At 38.2% G+C, this 20966-nt stretch overlaps 1 protein-coding gene across 3 annotated transcripts in view; it reads right to left on the bottom strand.

Moving 5' to 3' along the window:
- NALF1 (NALCN channel auxiliary factor 1) overlaps window positions 1–20966 on the bottom strand; it is a gene marked incomplete at its 3' end in the record, with an annotated part of 501503 nt that overhangs the window by 342455 nt on the left and 138082 nt on the right. The window contains exons 1-2 of one of the 3 annotated variants that reach the window (XR_014270552.1): window positions 5642–5735; window positions 4313–4388 (exon numbers count right to left, since the gene is read on the bottom strand). The exons of 1 other annotated variant lie outside the window; for it this stretch is intronic. Of the gene's footprint in view, window positions 1–1434; window positions 1586–4312; window positions 4389–5641; window positions 5736–20966 lie in introns of those variants that run through there. One more of the 3 variants, XR_014270551.1, reaches the window with a different exon arrangement.

Below are 20966 nucleotides of genomic sequence, written 5' to 3'. Positions count from 1 at the left end.
ACTAAATTCCTTGCCAAGTCCACCAGCCTTCCACCCTAAACCTTGAATCCATTCATTCTTGCTTAACTCGATATGCATTCCCTTACTCACCAAATCATGAAACGCCATTTGACAGACCTAAAATTCACTGTCTTGTATTTGAGTTGTAGCTCTCAAAAGTGGGGCAGGGGCGTTAATTATACGAATACATATGAAGTATGGACTATAAATTCAGAGAATGAGATCTCACTTGGTCTGAATGGATTTCCCCTGACTGCCAGTGGTCCGTGCAGCAGAAAGGCATTGGCGTGCAAGTGCCAGTACATTGGCAGTCGGAATGGTCCCCCTCAGAAGGCAGGGAAACACAGCCAGCAGCTGCCAAACAGCCACTTTGAACTCCAGCCTCTACTAAATTCAAAGACCAGGTCTCCTCAGAAGGCACACTGGGAAAATGTCAAGCTAGAAATCACCTTTATACTTGTTTAGCATATCCTAAGAACCCAGAACGAAAGGGGCTTTGGGTTGATTATGATTAGTGAAGCTAAAGCAAGCAGTAAGTTTTTTCCTCCAGCTCCTTCCCATCTACTAAGATTATGATCTCTAAACAGGCAGGAAAGATTCAAAACCCCTTTTGCTTTTCCTTTTCATGGCTCAGAATCATGGGAACGCTCAGGAGACTGATACTGCTGTGCAGCTAAACACAAATGGTGGAAAAATAAACCAAGGAGAGAGAAAGAACCTAGTACCGCCAGCTCTTGCTATTTAAAAACCTGGTTACAGACAGAAAAAAAAGTTGCAAAACCAACTGGGTCACTTCGTCTGGCTTGTAACCTTACCTCCTGGCTGTAACTGTTGACACAGGAGGAGATGCCGGTGCTAGGAGGACAGGAAGGGAGCAAAAGCAAAATGATAGCACAAGGGGAAAAAAAAAAGGACAAAAAGAACTTTGGAAGGCAAAAGGCATGGAAGAGAGAGCGAATTTTATAAGGGGAGAAAGGAAAGGGGGCTAACCTAGAAACAGCCCACCCCACCTAAATGTAAGCACGTAGTTAAGGAGCCTCAGTTGAGTAGTAAGCTCCCTATGCAGCCAATCAATGACAGCAGATGCCTTCAAAGCAGCAGTATAATTATAGCTTAAGTCTGATGCTGTGAATCCCCCTCCTGAAGAGAGTCACCTCTCTTCAGTGACCGCACGTAGAACTTCAGGGCCCCTGCGCTGCCTGAAGTGGATGATATAAATAACTTCTCCGCATAAATAACTCTGTGTGATGGGACGGTTCCTCCTGCTTGAACAATTTGACAAGAAACAAAGAACTAACCCAAAAAACAAAGCTGAGATTTTATTTGAGGGAGTTTCAAAACAGTCTGAATTTATCACTGACCTCACATCATAACTCTCCATTTGTCTAGCGTGCAAAATACAAAATAAGTTTAAAATTTACCCTAAGTGGAGTGAAGCCATTCTACCTTATCTTCAAGTCTTTGAAGCAATCGCTGGGTTTTTTTACCAAATCCAGGCATTTTTTTTCTAGAAAGTAACATTGCAGTACCATGAGGTCCTTATGATGCTTACTTGTCAGACAGAATGTTTTCAGTCATTTTCCAGCTATAGAAATCCAAACAGATACTTACTGCACAATAGTTTATGAGTTGAAATTTTTCGGGACATATATGTACGTACACAGTCCATACACACTTTGTACAGTATATTTTTCACAATATTCCTACTTATGTTACAGGTAACTATAACTTTATTTTCCTTTCATGTCCTCTGTGGATACGAACACTTTGGGTGATGTTTGAACACTGAATTAATCTCTTTCTCATAGTAACAACAGATGAAAAGAAATGACCTATTTTTACAATATGATTATTATTTTTCTGCCAGAATTCATTTTTATTGCTGTTTAAGCTCCCCTGGTATCATGTGTTTTCCTCATTTCTTAAATCTTAACGGTCCAGTCTTCCGTTTCCTGTATAAAATAGCTATAAGTGGATTAAAATGCAAGCATTAAAGGTACAGTACATACTGCATAATCAGATGACGAAATGTTAAATGTTAAAATGTTAATGCTCCTAGGTGCATTTTAACTCTTTGTAATCATATTTGATCCTTTCCAGAGGTTTAAAACATTTAAAGGAAAACTGTGGAAGTCCCTGAGAAATGTTGTTGCTTCGAAAAAGCTGCATTTTTCACAAGACTTCTCTTCATTAAGTATGAAGGAACATAATACACAAGCAGATAACTTTCATGGAAAGATGGTTTTCAGCTCTCCTGGATATACACTTGCTTCTTACTCAGAAATTATCAGAATGAATCAGTATCTTTGATCCTGTCTTTCAGTGTTGGCCAAAATCAAATATGAGTTATTCAAATAATACGTGAATATTCAGATATTCACATTTTAGAAACACAGCATAGGTAAATATAGAAGAATCTGTTCTTCTACATTAACTTCCTTTGGATAACTAATCAAAGAAGAATTGAAGCAGAAACTTGATAATGCTTTTAAAATATATAACAAAAAGTAACTTATAATATCTAGATATTTCCAAATATATTTTAAAACTCCTATTGTGTATTTTCACACACTTTTATCTATACTGGTACACATTTGCAATCCATTTTTAATGCAATATGTCATGCATTGTATTAAATTTGAGGAAATACAATATGATCTTAAAGGCTACACTTTACTACAGACCTGAAAAATATGTTAAATGTCATTAAAGTTAAAAGTCATGCCCCATAGAGTCAGAAAAGGGGAAGATTAAATATGCTTTTCTGTACGTGTATTACAACTGTGAATAAATTTTTCTCACATATAGACCCCGCTATATTTGATGCATACTTTGCTCATTAAATGACTATCCAGTACTTTCTTTTTCTTAAATTGCTTAATATAGAGCCTTATTTATTGCATATTTTTCAGACCTACTTTGAAGGCACAATTAGTCATTCCTTGCAGGATTTTAGAGTCATTATCTGTACAGCACAGGAGTGTTTGAAAAGACTTTCTTTTTCTTCTGCACCTATTCAATGAGGTTAGGTTTTACTGAACTTCCATTTATGATATAAAAAGGTATCAAAGTAAACTTCTCCCAACATTGGGTAACCAACTCAAGGTGCCTTGACTCAAATCTACTTTTTCAAAGTACTTTAGCCTTCAGAGATGTGTTCAACACTGCTTTGTCTGAGAAGAGCATTCCTGAGATCACAGGACAGACTGAGCACTCTTATTTTAGATGACTGGCTGCATTTTGGCTGTATTTTGGCTGCATCAGAAGTGTGGCCAGCAGGTCAAAGGAGGTGGTTCTGCCCCTCTACTCCACTCTCATGAGACCCCACCTGGAGTACTGCATCCAGCTCTGGAATCCCCAACAGAAGAAGGACGTGGACCTGCTGGACCATGTCCAGAGAGCCACGAGGATGATCTGAGGGCTGGAGCACCTCTGCTATGAGGACAGACTGAGAGAGCTGGGGATTGTTCAGCCGGTAGAAGAGAAGGCTGCGGGGAGATCTTATTGCGGCCTTCCAGTAGCTAAAGGGGGCCTACAGGAGAGCTGGGGAAGGACGACTTTTTACTAGGGCATGTAGTGATAGGATGAAGGGGAATGGGTTTAAACGGGGAAAGGGCAGGTTTAGATTAAACATTAGGAAGAAATTTTTCCCTTTGAGGGTGGTGAGGCACTGGAACAGGTTGCCCAGAGAGGTTGTTGAGGCCCCATCCCTGGAGGTGTTCATGGCCAGGCTGGATGTGGCCTTGGGCAACCTGGTCTAGTGGGAGGTGTCCTTGCTCATGGCAGGGGGGTTGGAACTCAATGATCTTCAAGGTCCCTTCCAACCTAAACCATTCTATGACTCTATGATTCTATGATTAGGCCAGTATCCTGGGAGATATCAGCTAGCTGGAGTGCAGAAATTGCTGCTGAGCATATGCAAACTAGGATTTTTGCCACTTGGCCAAATCTGGATGGAATTTTACAAAGGCAGCAAAAGATTCCTTTCTAGCAGAGACATCTCTCCACATCCCATAATGTCCATTATCCTGTTCCAAATCTGCGAGGCTTTAGAGTTTTAAAAAGATTTATGATCCTAGCCTTTTTCTCGAAGTTATATGAACTGAACCGATATAAATTCAGTCAGTCTGAATAAATTACCAGTCTTTAATGTTTCAGATCGCACAGTCACCAACTGACATGTGGCTCAGAAAGTCACCTGCTGCCAGCCCAACCGGTAACTTTCTGTTTTTCGAAGGTAATTCTATACTAACACAAGAATAGCAACACTATTTATGTGCAAACCATATTTGCCCACCTCATTGCCACTCACCTCCTCCTTGTCTGTTTTCTTAGAAGTGAAATTGCCTGTTTTACGTACTCAGAGTTACTTGCTGATTTGGTCGTTTCTGTAGGTAGAGCACAATAAGTCACACTAAGTTATTTGCTGTTAGCCCATACATTGCACTCGCTGTAGCTGGCATCCAAACCAGTGAATACCGAATTGTAGCAGAATCTGTCTGCAGTTAATTATTAATTAAGCAGACAAAGGAAAAAAGAAAAGGCAAAAAGTGATGTCAAAAACACCGATACTCTAAAGCCTGATTAAAAGCTGTAATGAACACGCAGCAGTTCACCTTACGCATACAGAGCCGTGTAAGTTACCTATTTATCGATTTTCATTTCCAACCAAAATGAAGGATCTGAAATTATATCTAAACACATAAATACATAGTTTCTCAGCTTTATAAACTTACCTGGGAGACTACAGGATTTCCCTCAAAACTATTCAGGACAATGAACTTCGAACTTCTGAAACTGCTTAATCGCTTCAAGCATAATTAAAAATACGGTAAGAAATTAGGGCATACATTTCTTTTACTTGTATAATGAGAGAAATAAAACAATATAATTTCTTCATGGGAAGCTTTTGGTAGGTAGTGGCAGTTCTGTTTGTATATGTCTAGTATTCTTAACCCTGAAAACTCAACATGAGATCAAATGCAGCCCCATACTGGTTGTGCTGAACTGGGACTCGCTTTAAAACAACAAAGCCACGGAAAAAGTACATGCTTTGTTGAAACTAATTAGTCATCAACATGCAGATTAGTTCATTAACATGAAGACTTCTGTGGTCAAAATCAACAGCAGTAGCAATGTGAGGGAAATTAAATCATTTCAAAGAAAGTTCGACTAACAAATACAGCCAAGTGATGGGAAACTGAAACAGGTTAAGACCCCAATTCCTCCACTTGGGCTTCTAAATCACAAGCCTGAATCAACAGTGTTGAAGTAGCCTTCAGTCCAACGAGGAGCTGAATATTATTTCTACAAGCCAGTTAAAAAATTTTACTTCGGGCTCTTCCTCTTTTATTATTAAACATTTATGGAAATCATGCCTATTCTTTTAGTTAATGGTAGGTGACCAAAATTTGATGTGCTCAACTAAATACATCTAATCAGACCTTTCACATAAGAAAACCTATAGAGGGGCTACACAGAGCAAATGTTGCCCTGTAAAAGATGAGAAATGCTTTTGATTTAATTCTGCATAGCTACTTCACCAGCACATGACTTCATTTGACAACTCAGTATACAGAACAACCACACCAGTTTTACTTCAATCAAGTATTGCTTTCATATAGAGGCGAAGACGTGTCACCTTCTCATGATGTCTCATGGCAAACTGCACACACTTCAAACAATGTATATCAACAAATTGATGGTTTAGTTTCACAGTGTACATTACAGGAAAAATCTTCCCTGACAGCCTATTTGTCAGTGCGTCGGATGCAGCACTGTAACACCAGACCATCTGGAGATTCCAGTTAAAAAAAAAAAATACTTAGGGTGAAATTCCTCCTTCGGCTACTGCTCACTGAAAGGAGTCAGAATAATGGGCCTTCTCCGTAGTTTGTCGTAACATCAGAAACCAGGGATCGACTGTGCTGCTTTTATTTGTATTGGTTTCAAAAAAGGTAGGATATGCTGTAGCGATAAAAGCAGAGAATCAGAAATTAAGATTGAGTCATGACAAAACACTGCTAAGATTTACTCCTCCATTTTCACAGGGGGAGGAATGTGTATTCCATATACATGCATTTTCAGTCTTCAAATGTCATAGCACAAAACTCAGCAGACTACTTGGATTCAAACAGCAATTTTCATCCAATTTCTTGATGAAGCCATGCACACTACTGAATTATTTTGACTCATTTGCATCTAATGTCTCATGGTCACTAATGAGTTATGAACTCCCAATGCTCAGAAGATAAAACTCAGCAATGTGCCTATTACTCTAATTGGCCAGGTGGAGTTTTAACAGCAATGTTGTCTTACAACAAAACATATTTTTTGCAATTAGACAGTGTGAAGTCTGTTACATGTTAATTTAGAACAGTTTGTCCAATAGACACAAAGAGAAAGAAAAGAATCTTCACAGTTTTTACAGTGATTTCTACTTGCTGCAAAATAACATTTAATACTACTGTTGGGAAGAAGTTATTTGGACTATAGATGGTTATATAAATTATACCCAGGTAGATAATCCAAACGAAGTACCAGAAAGAATGAAAAATATTCAGATATAGCTGGATTACAGATAAAAATGTCCTCAGGGAAAGAAATCTGGATTGGACAATATATTTGTGAAGTAATTAAACAGCAATCCCACAGTAGCCATGCTATACTTAGTTTAGTAACAAAACACTAATCCATTTAGGTTTGCTCACATTTGCTGTTAGATACATCATAATTGAGGAATACCAAATGCTGCGCTTTAGTCTGATTTGCTGCTGATTAACAGCAGAAGAAGCCAAACTTAGAGCTTTTTAAGAACAGATGGTGCTTCTTTCCTCTTCTTACTGGTCAAAAATTCAGAGAAAATAAGGATGAAGACGGATGTAGATAGAGAAGAGAAGCAACCGAAAGAGAAAAAAAGAGTTTGGCAGATCCCATAAGCAGCTATAGAAACAAATTATACCCATTTTCCACTGTGGGTGTGCAAGTTTGAGGATTCACAGATGGCTTGGAATTCAGCTCCTCATCAGAGCTGAATCTGTTTCCAAGACAGTCTGAAAAAGGGGTGCCGAGTGACTGCAAAATGTTTCTTTTCCCACTTTTACTACTTGATAGTTTCCCATCTTTCCCTCCTTTTCCTCCAAATTAACAAGCCATGAAGTAAGACTGGAAGTTCATTAAGGTACTGGGAAAAAATGGACGGTGCCAGTATTTGCCCAGATCAAACAACTAAAAGTTGATTTTGCTGTGGGTTTCCTAAAGCCTAAGGGGACTTGAGGAGTTCTCATATCCTCCCACCTACTCCTTATAAATAAAACCATGACTCACTTTTAAAAACTTGGTATCAAGTGAGTCATTCTTCTGCATGATCAGCTTGAGACACCTTAAAATGGTGGTCTCCTTTCCTCTATCATGAGGACAGAAACATTTCCAAATTCTAGGAAATAGGACCAAATGTAAAGGCGGGTGCTCTGCTTTCTGAGAATCAGTCATAAAGATAAAGAAAACCATCTCAACTGTGCTGAATAAATGTTCAGTCAGTAATTAGCTGCTAGAATACAGTGCCAGAAACAGACCTGCAGCTGATGAGAAGGTATTGTCCATCTTTGTCCCAAAGCGCAAAAAAGCCAGCTTGGATCCTGGTATTTCCAGCTGAATACTGACTGCAGCCCTTTCTTCCAAATCCAACAACCTATTAACGCATCTTTTATATCTGAAGATGCTCTGTTTGCCGTCCAGTTGCACCAGGCTCTGTCTGCTAGGACTTGCATTAGTCTGTTCTCCAAGTTGAAAAAAATCAAGCCGTTCACCCTCCTAGCACATAGTCCTATTGATTAATGCTATGAAAGAAGTGAGAAACTCATTTACGTCTCTGCCAGACTCACCAGTGGATCAAAATCCCCTTGTGCACAGACTTACTGCATGATTTTCATTCTCTGTGGTGACCCACTAGAAATTTCTTCAGTACCGCTCAGCTAGTCGTTCTATCAGTGAAAACCAACTGCAACAGTCTCGCTGAACCCTTATTTCCTTCTGTCACATGGGGGTTCTCATGGGGGGGCTTCATGGGGGCTCTCAAGAATGGGAAAGGCAAAGGTGCACACGTGCCCCACTTAAGACAGAAAAATCCCCCACGTCCTATCAGATGGAGGCATTTAGTCTTTCTGTAAAGAACTCAAAAACTGTGGTTTAATTCTGCTTCTCACCACAGAATATAGGCAAAAACATTTCAACTTACTCTGTATAGAAAACCAATGGGGATTTCATAAGAGGAGAAAGGTAAGACTGCTGTGAAGAATGTCTTGAAAGGCTTAAAATGCTTCCAAAGCTAAGACAGCCACAAGGAAGATTTCTTGGTGGTCTGCTAAGATTCCAGTGGAACTCTCCTGGGGTGCATACTAAAACACCTCCTGTTTCATAGCAGCATGTAAATGTTTTGACGTACCAGACACTGAAAAAAGGACTGTTAACTGGAATCCTAATAATGTCTGCAGGTTAAACGTCCAATAAAAAATAATGGCTAATAGTTTCATAAATAAACATCTGAAAAGATAAAAAGCAGCAAGAAATTAAAGTTTAGAATCCATCTACACGTGTTGGTGTTTGAATTACAGAGAAATGCTATTTCCACAAACCTTTACTTTACTAAAATCACCCTGGACATGAAACAAGACAGAAGCATTTATTCTCCTTCATTGTTCTAAATGAACTGCTGAGAAATAAATTTAGCAGAGGGGAGAGTTAAACGGAGGTTTTCATTTTCTGAAATGAAACTATTATGTTAACGATTATTCCCTCCCTATACATGCTATCATGTATTTCAGAACTCTTAATAATTTCATGCAGCAATGAAGCAGTTCTTTACTACTGCATCTGTCAGCAAAATGCTGGATTTGAATCTTCATTCCTCTCCATTTACAAATACTGTCTCATAAAGTCCTTCTTTCCTCACATATTTCCAAATTGACCTATGTGTTTTTTTATGATGGCAAAACATTTTTATTGTTTATGTTTATGGTTTAAAGACTGTTTTCCACAAAACACTAAAGAAAATGCAGAAGATATAATTCTATAATCTCAAAACTGCAGAGTGTACTTTCCACTATTCATTGCAAATATCTCTCTGGACATATCACGCCTGTGAATACCTAGAAGGTAGTAAAATATCTCAGTCATAAATAAAAGCAGTGAGCATATAATACCCTGCACAAGACATGACACATATCTTAAATACTAATTCAATCAGCATCACATAAAAGTTCTGTGAAAACTGAATTACCTTCCATCTCGCAGTTGGAGATAACATCCTGTCATATCTAATCACTGGGAAAAAAAACATAGGTGCCACAGGCCAGTTCACATTTAGTTAATTACGCTTAACTATATCATAAGAACTGTCAAGTAGTAAATTTTTTTTTACAACACCAATTGTTCGTGTATTTTAAGAGCAATCCTTGAACTTCATGAATCTTCAGAAAGGTTGAGCATTTTATCTAGTTGGTCAGGTAACAGCCCATATTTTTTAATGTATTTACTGTTATTTTTCCCCCCATTTTTTGAAACTACATCTCAAATGACAGACTACATCTGTAGAGAGGCTCTTTAGAAACTTGAAAGTTTGAAAATCCCCAGAAGGTGCATGAAACAAAAGAGCTATAAAAGTAACATCTCAAATTATTGCTGCGACTGCTTCTTATTTGCTTACATTCATTGCAATACAAAATGCCACATCAGCAAACTGCAATTTTCCTACTCGCAGTAAAGTTATTGCCACAAGTAGAAAGACCACATGAGGAACTTAAACTCCCTACAGGTAGCATTTTCTGGCACCGAATCTCACACTTGGTCTGCTTGACCAAAACCAAAGCCAAACCAAACCAAACCAAACAAAACAAAAAATTTATATTAAACTGCAGTCAGTGCTAGAAATATAACCATTATGGTCCATATTTAGCCACATATAACTCCAATGATTACAACAGAAATCATGCACCATCATAGAAGGATTATGCAATCATTATGCTCAAGAATACAAAGTCATTCAAAGCATTAAACATGTATTAGAAAAAGGAGAACAAATACTTTGGGGTTTCATCTGACTTAGAAAGAATGCCCCTCATACTGAAAGATCTGATTCTCAGGAAATGTTTTTTATCCATGGCCAAAGTTTCCCCTTTTACAGGGCAACTTGGGTGTTAATCTATCAGATTTCTAGATCCATCTGCTCAGGGCACATATTTTCTGGAAATCCTTCCCAAATGACCCTTCTACATATATCAATCAACTTCATAAAATTCATAGCAAGTCCCAGCCGGTCAGCAAGAGTCAAATGGGAGATGTCAGGGCAACTGCTGGACAACCCCACATTGCCATGTCTGCTTATGAACTGCTGTGGGCTGACCTGTAGCTCCTGCCCATGCATTGTGTGGGGGTAACAAGAAGCAGCCTGAGAACAGAGAGAATTAATGCAACTGATAGAGAGAGATAAACACAAACACATTTTGTTGGCGAATCTATGTTGAAAGAGTGTGCAAAAAGGCACCCCAGAATGTTAAACCGGGGGCAACTAATGTGTGAAGTTTTTCCAGTCAAGAATTTTTTCAAACACAAATTGGATAACAGTTTTCATGGTATCCAGATGAGAAACGAGATTCTCCTATTAGCATTACTTTTACTGGTGTGAATAATTAACAGGTCAAGTTAGTATAACAGTGTCATGTTCATCAGTATTATACAGGAGTTACTTCTTCCCAGAGCATTGGATTCTGTATTACTTCCTAACACAGATTGCCCAGAGAAGTAAGTTGTTGAGGCCCCATCCCTGGAGGTGTTCCAAGGCCAGGCTGGTCGTGGCCTTGGGCAACCTGGTCTAGTGGGAGGTGTCCCTGCCTATGGCAGGGGGGTTGGAACTCGATGATCTTCAAGGTCCTTTCCAACCTAAACCATTCTATGATTCTATGATTCCTAACCTGTGAGTTCCAAAGTGTTATGCTAAGTCTACTCCTGCCAGCAAAGCAAAGTTGCTAATAAGCAAATTCAGGCCCTGTTATGAATTGAGAAGAACCTTCAGAAAACTGCAACTGCGTTTTTTATACATAGACCCATAAGATGCTAGAACCAGTTCAACATATTTTTATTATTTATGGGCACACAGAGAGCTTCCTATTTTATAAGGAATTAAGACATGCTAAAATGCTAATACTACAAGTTAAAATAGTTTCTTCTCCTAAGCCACAGGTACTTGTTTTTAGGCCTACAAATCCTTTCCCCAAAATCTTTAAAGTTAACCTCATTAATTAATTCAGATAATTCTATCACATGTGTTACAGAAAATTCTCTTGATGACGCCACATTTTGCCCAATTTAGACCTGTTCTGTGAGGAAAATGGGGGGGAAATGTGATTTCAATTTTGGTTGGCTTTAAAATCAGTAGGAAAAATTTCAGCTGCTCCCCAAACTATTTCCATTTTTATTTCTCATGTTGCTTTGGTTTTTTTTTTTTTTTTTTTTGTGCTGCAGGTATATATGGTTCTTTTTTAGTCTTTTGCTTCCCAGCAAGTTGTGAGGGCTGTTTTTTGTTTCATCCCTTGAAACATTTTGCTTTCTTGCACTAAGGCCAAGTATGAGAGACGAATTGCATCTTGGAGTTGCCTATTTCATTTTTCACTGATTAGAGAGAGAACTATGCATCTAGCTCAGACTAGCTACCTAATTTTTAAAGAGCTGAAACTAAATTAGTTCACAAGATTATTCCACCCTCAGATACAGCTCTAGCTGGAGGGCAGAGGAGAGGAACACGGGAATGATGCTCTTAACTGCCCACAACCACACCAAGGCACGCCGTGGCTGTGTGTGCATCCTGAATGCTTTTTCGCTGTATCGCTCGGCCCACCCCTTTCTTTCACCACTCGGTAGGACTGGACTACACTTCGCCCGCATGCTGTGGTGCTCCACCAAGTTTGAAAAGAAAGCCACTGGCTGGGCCAGGATTGCGTCGTCGGACTGATAGCGGTTTGACTTTGCCCCCTCTCTTGTAATATCTCCTTCGGGAGACAACTGTCATCTGCGTATGCATAAATCCGAGGCTCAAGGTTTGTTTGTCTCTGACCTTCTCCAGCTGAAAACCTATATCTATATGTGGCTGTGGCGGCCTTCCAGTCTTTCAGCAAAACTGCTTGTGTGGTTCAGGCTATTTAAGTCGCCTGTACATTTTCAGGCTTGCTCAGCTGCACTGTGCATTAAACCAGCTACTTTTTATGTGTTGCCTCAGGTTTCATACTAGTAAATGATTACCCTTTTACTTGCCTTAACACAATTTTAAAAGGTGTCTGATCATGACAAAATCGTGCCTAAATACATTTCAAAGGATTACTACTGAGGAAAAATAATAATAATAATAAAAAAAAAAAACAAAAACCACAAAACAAACACAGAACTGCATTTATATTAAAAATGCAGTGAGAGGAAGATTGTGATAAGATATAACTTCTGAAGGAGTGGAAATAACATAGGATAATGCACACTAATCAATGACACTAATGAGGCATGCAAAATCACAATTACACGATTGTGCCTGTGGGTACTGTATCCGTTTATGACTTAAAACACTAAGCAGGTAGTAACACAGATGTGTTTTGTAAATCTCTAAGAGTCACGTCCAGAGTTATTTAGCTGAATCCTGGGAGAAATATTTTATCAAAATACTCCGATGACCATTATTTAATCTCAGTGTACATTGCATTTAAAAAGCTTATCAAAACACTTCACCGTTGAAAAATATGTTGCAGAGGTGAGATGCACAACAATTGCTTGCAACTTAATAATTGTAACTAAATTAGATATTTAACTGTGATTACAGACTTCTCATTGTTTTTGACAATTCAATGGGACCCAGAAGGCTGCAGACTATATCAGGTCCTTATTGTGCCAGCCAACGCAAGTGTGCGATGAAGACAAACACTGAGCATGAACGGACTTGACAGAAAAGCACCGTAAATCTTAAATATGCAAACCAAATATCAGCGGAACTACCAGTGACAGTTCTGGTGACTGTAATACTATGTTGTATACCTTGAAAGAATTAAATTTTAGTAAACATAATAAGCACTCACAAGGGTACTGTGCTTCTGGGATGTTCTATCTTTTTTTTTCTCTACTGCCCATAACTAATGTAATAGATTAATAAATAAATAGATGAACAACTAATAGATTAACAACTAAAAAAAAAGAAAAGATTTAAGAATCCTCTGTTCTAAATAGAAAGGAAATATTTCCAGAACAAGTTTCTAAATCAGATTAGCTTTTAAAAAGTCTTTTGTAAATGCAATTTATTTGCCTAGGAACAATCAGCTTGGAAATCACATCTGTTTTTCTGTCAAACTGGTTAACATAAATGTGAAAGGATCAAATATGTCTTTGATTTTCAGAAGCCCCCATCAAAATTTCAATTAAAAAAGGTCAATAGTTTAGGTGGCTGAAAAACAAGAGAATAAAAAAGCTGTAAAAAAAAGTTTCTGAAATATTTCAGTCATCAACTCTACTTTGTAGTAGTAACCACACTGTATTTAACTTACTGCTGGGCTGACTGAACCAAAAAAAAAAAAAAAGAAAATAATTTCCCTAATTTCGCACAGCGAAAAATAATTTTGCAAATTATCTTAAGTATTTGGATACCTATAAAAATTTTACACAGTGTGACTGCAGCCAAGGGTCAATTGACTTTGCAGGGTGCAAGATTAGGCTATTTCACTGTAAAGGAGCCACTTGCACAGATTTCTCGGGACCAAAACTGAGTTTGCAAGTTTCCTGAGGACAAATCATGAGACGCTCATGACTCCTTTGGTTCTCTGAGCTCTCCCAGCTGCCACCTCAAGCTAGGGAGAATCATTTGCTTTAATTTGTCACAGCTGCATAATTTTCCTTTAAATGAAATAACATATTTTTATAATCAGATGAGAACAACTGGAAAAATAAAGCTCAGATTTAAAATACAGATGCTACAACAGTTGATAATGATATCACCTGATCCTCAGAGATATGAAACACCAGCTCCTTCCCTCACACCATCTACATGTTAGGTTGCAAACAACTGTCTGAAGGCCTCCTATTGACAGAAAGGAGATGACTGTATTAGGCTACAAGACAAACAAACCCTTGGTCCAAATTCTGCTACCCTCTGCTAACATTCTAATTCCCCCGAGTACTTAAGATACTTATTTGTCTTTGAAAACAATGAGCTGTCGGTAGCTGAAATATTATTTTGAATTGAGCAAGTTGCACAAGTTTCTGCCACCCAAATTTGTTGGTGGCTGAAGGGAAGGAGGCGGGATCTAACTCTTTGGGAGTGTCTTCTTCATCCACTTTAGGGTAAAGAAAATGACAGAGCACCACCTGGCTTTGCTGCATGAGTAAAGTGGTCTTGTCTCTGCAAAAGCAACAATGGTTGCTAGCTTTTAGATTAGTACATTATAAATATGAGGTTTTGAATGACATTCAGAACTTGGGAGTTAACATCTTAATGTAACTTAATCGAAGTTGTAAAGCAAGCCATGGGAGCAATCAGAGGCAAAATCTGTGTGTTTTCCCTTTAAAGTTACCATCTCAGCCCCAGTAGCACACATAATTTCAACAGATTTCAGTATGTGTACAAATGACAGCAAGGGGACTAGGACTGATTTCTAAAAATGACATGACCATATGTTCTCAGTTAAAGTCACTAAAAGGCTACCGGGTTTTCCACGTGCAGAACCACATCTTCAGGCCCACATTCTCAGGACAAAATATCTGACAACACGGAACATTTTGAAGAATGAGTTAAGCCCTTCTACTGTAAAGAATAACACTAACAAGAACAGAATGGGATGAGGAAAGCATTTATTTTTAAGATTCATGTTATTATAGTTAATATAAATATATAGAAAATAATTTGAAATCATCACCTGGCATGACTCGCACTAATGGACATCTATGGCACTAAACAATTCCACCGAAATAATATTGGAGAAGCGAAATGTAAAAAGCCAAAGAATATCAATTTTTAGCACAACAATAAATACTCTCCAGAAGTAAACTGTCATATTAACAAAAAGAAATCATAAGAGAAAAACAAGCTACTGCATCTGCACTCTCATTTTGCCAACCTTTACTCATTTTTTTAACTGTGAAGAATAGAATGCAGTACTTCCAGGAACTTGACTTGACGGATATGGAGTGAACACACAAATAAAATTACTAAGAAGATCAGGACCTCAGCAGGTACAGATACATAGGTACAATAATATTTTACTAAAAATAATATTAATGGCTTGCATGTATAATATTTATATTGATTTTTTTTGTTTAGGAACAGAAGATTGCCAGACCCCTTAATCTTTAATGATAAAATTGTAATACAAAAAAAAAAAAAAAAAAAAAGAAACATTGTTGCTTTTATGAAGTTTAACCTTTATCCAAGTTTGGCTTCTGAAAATACAGAACAAAAAGCCTAGCCTAAAACCAGCCTAAAAACACAGACTAGACTATAAAGGAATGAAATCAGTGTTTCCCCTGTAAGTGAATCATGTCCAGCAATAAAAGATAATAAAGGCAGACTACATAAAAAATATAAATTTTGTTTTATTTTAAGATTGAGAAACAAGGTATCTTTAGTCTCTATGGATCCTTTATAGTTTAGCTTGTTTATGAACTTAACAACCTGGGTACAAGTTTGCCTGTGTACAAGTTAACAGTTCTCAGAGTTGGCACTTGTTCAATAATCCTGCTTAAGGAAAAGGGTGGATGTGGGGGGAGAAGAGGAAAAGAGAACTGAAACAAAGGTCACAGACATCAGAATATTTAATAATTTATAAGTACTTTATGCATTTGTCTTCTGCCTTGAAACATCTTGGGGATTTGAGCCCAGAATGCTATTTACCCTGCCAAAATAAGGCCATCTCCTTCAGTGGGCATGTAGAACAGCTTTACACTCAGCTCAGGCAAAAAAATGTCACATGTCTTTTTGCCAGCATAATTCTCCAGCAAAAATCTTCTCTGGGTAACAAGATTTATATGCAGTAAGGCTGGATGGCAAAAGAAGACAGGCTGCATTGAGAACAGCTCAGAAGCATAAGAAACTGAGCAGAAAACTGAGGCATGAAGACAGCATTTACATCAGGCATCCAGAAGCTCAGCCCTCTATATACCCCTCTAGATAATGACTAGCTAAAAGCGCCAACTAGATTTTAATCTTTCCCCCCCCCATCATTCTTTTTCCATGTTCAGCAAGTACTCACCTTCCACAGTTTGATATTGCAATCCACTATTCTGTACTTTCATAAGCTCTTTACAACCTTTGCTGATATTCATACTCGAAGTGAAATGCAAAGGGTGGGAAAAGTCAGGCAATTATATTTTGAAAGTGCAATGTTCTGAACAGTAACCTTATATAAGCCTGGGCACTTCCAAACCATGTATTCTGTCGTGGTGATGAAGAATCAGAAAGAAAAGTATTCAGCATTTGTACAGGCCTTTCCATTTTGAGCTTTATGAATATTAACATTCCTGCAGGGAACCATTTGGACACAACAAATAAAAACAGCAGAACAGAAATTAACAGTTCCTTGAAAACAGGTCAATATTATCACCCATATTCTGTAAATGAAGAAACTGAAATACTCAGAAGACTAATAAAAATGTTTATCCTAAAATACCTAGAGTTTTTCTCTCTTAAAATCCATCCTTAGATGCTAGACACATGGCTTGATTACCAGGGATGTCAAATACCAACTAATCTCATTGATTTCATATTAACCAGCAGGGTCAAATAGCTGAGCGTGGGACTGCCATCACTGTCAGCAGAAAGGCAGAAGCTTATTAGGGTGCAAGCATGGCCCTCAGGAGACATCACTTGTTCGTTCTGTGTGTCATGAACCTGACAATTAGATGAGCTGGTACAATAGCAAAAGTCATCTCTCCCATTGGCTTGGTCCACTGCTCAGAGTTAGGGAAGTGAACATTTTGGAAACGGTGACCCATTTTTTTCAATAATGAAGTATATTCATTTTCAGAATCACCGCCTCTGTCATTTTTCCATAAGTCTCTAAATCTTGCCTCATTTGTTTCTAGGACCTTGCCAGACCCTTTCTTGTTTACCAAAACCCTCTTTTTTTCTTGCTTCAGCAATTTGTACACAGCACTCATCAAAAACATCCCAAATACTTTTATCTCCTTTATTTTTATTACAACCGTGTTTCTCGTCTGTCTACATCCCTGTTCCGCCTTCTGATCTCTTTCTGTATCAAGTACCAGATGTTCATCATGGCCTCAACACGGGCAGGAAACTTGGCAAAGTTGCAGTGGGGCTGACAGATAAGCAAGGTGTAAAAATTGCACTCACTGACAATAAGGTCAGAGGAAAAAATCAAATTACTTCTTTGCACCAGCGTTGACTGCAAAACGGTTCAGGAAGCTTCCGAAACTAGAATTTTAATTTAAAGGGGAAGGTATCAGAAGAACTTGCTCAACTGAAATATCTATAGAAGAGGTTTTGGAAGGACTCGGAAAAAGAACAGTGAAAAATCCACCACAAACTGAATACAAGTCTCATTTTCTCAAGGAATAAAAGTAGGAAAGCACTGAGCTATCATTCAAACCAACCTCGGTATCAGAGGATGACAGGTAATAATAACAGTAACAATGCCAATTTCTGAAGTGCTCCAGCATACTTGATTTCTAGCCAACACATTGATAGTATAACACAGAATAAAATTAGTCGACCCATAGAAACTATGGTGAAGATTCAACACTTATTTTTTAATCAGATTTCACAAAATTATTATAGAACATTTTCATAAAATCAGTGAGCATGGGAGATGAGTGAAATGGATGAAACAGGGAACTGGAACTCCAAAGAGCTCTTGGAAACACTTTTCAACTAAAGCCCGAAGAAGCTTCAGAGGCCAAGAATGAATGATTGGTATTCACGATTTCACAATTATTCACAGTAATCAAAAATAAAGCTGACAGTAAAGAGTTAATGAAGGAAGCACTGTTATTAAGGGATTGAATGTCACCTTTCATTTTAGCCACCAAGAAAGAAGCACGTGAAGTAACATCCATGGAGAAAAACGATTCTAGCCATATGTACACAACGCATTAAATTATTTGTTGCCATACGAGAAAGAGATATTGCAAACGTTGTTGGTCTTCTGAAGATATAGTGGGCCTCATTAGTGGTCAGAAAGACAAACAGAACACTAGGAACCATTAACAGATAAATGCAGAAAGAAAAGAAATGCCTCTATATTGGTTAGGAGTTTGCAATTCTGGCTGCCCCATCTCAAAAAGGATGAAGTAAATTTAGAAAAGGTTGACTAGAATGATCAGAGGTAAGGAACAGAATCCATCAAAATTGAGGAGAAACGGACCACCAGGATGGCTTTGTTTCGAAATCAGAAGATGTAGGAATCTATAAAGTAAAAAATTATATGGAAAAGAGGAATGGGGAAGGGTTTTTTCTTTTTTTCATAACACAAAACCACTGGACACCCAAAAATTTGCAAAACAAAAGACTTAAAATATTAGGGAGCACTTCTTCTTTTGACAAGTAATCAAACTATGAAATTCATTGCCACAGGATGTGAGAGAAGTCAAGGTGTAAACAGTATCAAGAACTGTTCATTCATGAAATAAGAACTATTTCCAGAATTTCAGAACTTCAGGAAGATTTACTTCATGGAAAAGTCATGAGAGATTTAGCCCTGGATTGATGGTTCAATTCAGTCTGAACTCCGGAAGTCCCTAAACCACTGATTTCTAGACATTCAACAGGAAGGTTTGTGGTTTTTTTTTTTTTTTTTTTTTCTTTATTTTCTTATTTCTTATGCTCTTTCCTTAAAATCTTCTATTGACCAGTAAAAGTTAGGCTATTAGGTAACACAAACCATTATAGTTGTTGCTACATTTTAATCTTTTCTCACGTTCTAACAATTTTTTAAGCTCTTTCAGTGCTCACATATGCAACATTTGCTCTTCTGCAGTATTATGCCCTAACTCCTAGCTGTACAGTGAGATTTGTCTCTTTCTCCCACACATGATTTGATGTTGTAAAGCTTCTGTTTGGTTACTGATCCTCTGTGTATCACACAGCCCACTATAATTCTCATCCTTCAGCTCCTATCCTTACAAACCCCTTCCTTCTGTCAGCCTGCTAACATTAATTTATGCTTATAGTTTCTGCTCCAGTTTCATTTCCTCAAATTATGTTCCCTTGTCTTTTAGTCCTTTCAGATTCTACCTGTCCTTCCAGTGACCCTTGTCACTCTTCGCTACCTGATGTATTGTATCTATTTCAATTACTGGATTTCTGGGTTTCCTTTTTCACTGACTTGCCTGGGAAACTGCACACTGATCGTGCTGCCTATATGATGCATACCTTTGGAAGGGCTAATAACTTACTGTGCATGTTATTGAGTAGGTCACCGTCCCCAGCCAAATTGCAGGACTAACACCAGGGCTGCGTTTTTGATCTCTGTTTTACAACCCATGCTGCAGCTTATACTTAGAATATCATACGCAGCCTCATGAAAGATTTCACAAATAAATATGAAATTCGTATTCTTATATTCTGATAGTTTTCAGGGCATAAGAAGAGGTATTATGACTCCTGCTTGCAGGATTCAGGGCATTTCATTCAATTATTCAGTCATCCTATTGCAGCAGAGCCCGTAGGTCTGTGACATGCATTAAATCCTTGGAAGCAGAGTAGTAGCAGGTTTATCAGGCAGCGTTCACTCCCTGATACAAACTGCTTAAATCTACCTGTAAGAGGCGCATCAGCCGGCTAAGAGGCCAGCAGAATCAGCCAGAAGCCTAACAGAGCAGAGAGAGGGAAGATCAGGGTGAGAAAAGAAGCAGCAGACAGAGGCATATGACCTGCCAACTGACTGTTGAACACCACCAAAAGAGAAATCATAACTTGATTTTCCAGTTTCCAGAGGCATAAATGTGCAGGTTACAGTAAATGGAAAAATAAACCAGAAAGTGCTTAAGCAGCTGAGTGTCGTATTACACCAGAACCCCTACGAAGACGAAAAAGATGAGCTTTGCCTGAATATCTGTGTTTTCAAACCTCACAATGTAATATTTCTTGTTTTAATGGGAAACTTGAATCTTGTGCTTGTGTCCCACAATTTGAAATCTTTAATAAACAGTTTGGAACATTTTTGAAATGACTGAGTTCACTTTTGCAAGTAATGTTCCTTGAAATTAGATGAATGATTCTACAAACAATAACACAGTTATCAGAAAGAGCCATCAAAATACTATTATCACTATTTCAGTGATGGAGGCAGAGTGGTGTTATAGATGGGATTTTTTTTCATATGCACTGCTGTATGCAGGAAAACATCTCACTGTGATATTAAACAATAGCAAAAATCTATGGAACTGGAGGTAACAAAATAAGATGATAAGCTATATATGCCCGGAAAACCCTACAGCATTATTTATTCCTGACATTGCTAAAATGTAGGAATGTGAAACTACTGCAAGAAGTTTCATCTATTCCTGGGCCAAGAAACTACAATTGTTCTGCTAAATAAAGAGGGCAAGGCCTCTATCTCTGGGATTAAGTGGTGAGTAGAGCTTGTGTCCCTATAGCTAAACCCTTTCACACCCCAAAATGGGTGGTCTCATCTATGCCACTTATTGGGAATATGTCTTGATCATGGTACCTTTGAAGCAAGCATGGGCACCATCTGGAAATGTGTTAGTGCAGCCAAAAGCTCTATCAGGGCACGTGTTAATCAGACTCTGAGGATGACTCTTGAGGGTGATTGTGTGACAGTGCTCAAGCCAGAGCCCTGGCTCTGCTGAGTTTACTGATGCTGCTGTAACAGGAGGAATCACCCCCTCTTCCCTTCTGTGCTTGACTCTTCTCAAATTTTTGTTCTGGGTGCATTAAGCAGAGCAAACTACTTGATTAATGTTTC

Source organism: Vanellus vanellus, assembly GCF_965231255.1.
Source record: "Vanellus vanellus genome assembly, chromosome: 1".
NCBI lineage: Eukaryota > Metazoa > Chordata > Aves > Charadriiformes > Charadriidae > Vanellus > Vanellus vanellus.
This window is presented reverse-complemented; position numbering and strand designations above follow the sequence as displayed.